Source organism: Tiliqua scincoides, chromosome 4 (genome assembly GCF_035046505.1).
Source record: "Tiliqua scincoides isolate rTilSci1 chromosome 4, rTilSci1.hap2, whole genome shotgun sequence".
In the NCBI taxonomy this organism is placed as follows: domain Eukaryota; kingdom Metazoa; phylum Chordata; class Lepidosauria; order Squamata; family Scincidae; genus Tiliqua; species Tiliqua scincoides.
Window position 1 is genome coordinate 24,376,300 of NC_089824.1, and position 2,354 is coordinate 24,378,653.

The window sequence follows — 2,354 nt, forward strand, 5'->3', positions numbered from 1 at the left end:
ATGACACAACAAATAGTGGAAGGAGGCTCAGCTTGGTGGTCAGAGTTTCAAAGCATGTTTTTCTGTGTCTGAAAAAACCCTTCCCCCATCCATTTATAGCCTCTTATTGGTGTTCATCACATCGCATCTGGCCTTCCAACCCAGAAGTAACTAACAAGGATGTCATCAGCAGTTACTTCCAGTGGTACTTGGAATAGGTGGACCATGTGAAGTGGTACGGTAGAGGACAAACGTTGAGAAACACTAATATAGATAGCATTGGCTGTTATCATTAACTCCATATTGCAGATAGGAAGCTGAAGCAATAATGGCCTCTCTAAGGCCAACTTAATGAATTCATGGCTAAGGTGAACTTTGAACCAGAAATGCCCCAGCTCACACTTAGCTGTTATATCACCTCTCGTACAAACACGTTATTGTGCAGCACATATAAGACAGATCAGATCATAGTAGCGCTCATCAAACTTGAAATCTGAGACCCAGTTTAGGAAAATCACCTAAGCCCTGCATAAACCCATTTCATTCATTAGAGAATTGCAAAAAAAGGCTTTGGCTGCTCTCAAAAGTTCCTTGCACCTCAACAAAATATTAATCACAAATGTACCTGGGAGTCTTTCACTGATTCAGGTCCAGGTCTAACCACAATTCTACTCCTACACATTGACTTTGCAACTGTGATGAATTCCTTCTCCCCCTTTTGCTTAGTTTACCTTATTTTTGGACACTTCTAACCCTTCTGAAGTTCCTGTGCACATTTGGCAGTCTGAAAGTGGCTGGGACAGCAGCAGCCTTTGTTTGAAATGCCATTATAACCTAGTCTTGTGCTTTTGTGGATTGAGTCCTTCTCTCCGTCTGGAGTAGCTGCCCTTCGATTGACCTGCACTTACTGACTGGGCAGCCAAATCTGTCTATCTAAAGCAGGGGTCTCCAAACCCCAGCCCAGGGGCCAGATGCGGCCTGCAACCAGCCTCTATCCGGTCCGTGGCCAGTCTCTGACCCCCTGAGAGACTCTGGCCCAGTTGACCAAACACAACCAGAGTTGTGCTTGTGGGGTGGGGGAATGGGGGTCCATTTAAGTGTGTGCGCTTTATTTCTTGGGCTGTGTTGGTGCTTGGAGAAATTCTGGGCATTTGAACCCATTAATTTATTCATTCATCTAAGTTCCATCTCTAGTGTATTTATTTAAATTTTATTATTTAATTTTTTTTTCTGGCCCTCAACACTGTACCAGATATTTGATGCGGCCCTTTGACCGAAAAGTTTAGAGACCCTGATCTAAAGGGATGGGATGGGGAGACTAGGTGTGCTCCTTTCAGTCAGGTAGGTATATAACATCATCAAACCTTGGTTAAGCACAGGGATGTGCATATGTGTTTCTGCCAGTGTGCTGTGATAGTGAATGTTGATTTTCAGAAGGCAGTTTTGACCACATACTATCTATGCTAGAGACATACAGTGGGATCATGTCCCCAACCTAACTTGCACCTGCTGGTTGGGGAAAGGATCACTTCTTAATCCATCTCTGTCAACAAGCCTTTTGGTATGTTGGCGCACCAAATCACCACTGGTGTAACATGTTTACACCCAGGGTTGGCTCATCACCACAGGCAGCAGACTGCAGGGGGCACTCATCTCTGTTTGCCTACTTTTCTCCATGCTCCTCCTTCCCCTTCCATTCCCTGGATTGAAAAGGGAAGAGGGGACAGAGAGGAAGAAGAAATGTGGAGGGGAGGGGTATGCTGAACTAGAACATTGGAGAGTGGGAGGAGCAGAGGCTGGCACATCATTGGGTAAGGGGGGCAGCATTTGGCATGCTGCCTCAGGCATCAGGAGTTTCCGTTCTGTAACCTTTATTGGCATTAAAACAATAATTTATAATACAATAACAATAACCAGCACAAATGGCTGTGTTGCCAAGAAGGAGAGTCGCAGCAAGGGGCTAATGGGGGGGGGGGAAGAAGGGGAAAGAAGGGAAAGTATACGATCAAGATGAGGGTTTTAACTTAGAAACAGCGGAGAGAAATTCTGCTACAGCATTAGTAGTGGCTACAGAGTAGTCACCCAGGAGGGCAAGTAAGGGATCAGTAAAAGTACCAGAAGGAAAAGAAAAGAAGGGATACAAGTGTGTTTCTCGCAGAGATTGGTGGGCCGGACAACAAAGTAATATATGGACCATTGTGTGCAGTTCCAAAGAACAAAAAGAACATAATCTGCAATCGCGTGGGATGTTGGAGAATGTGCCAGAGTGAACGGCTGAGGGGAAGATATTAAATCTCGCGAGCATAAACGCTCTCCTCTTAATAGGGTTAATCAGCATGCTAAAATAATTAAAAGGACGACCAAGTGAGGGAAGG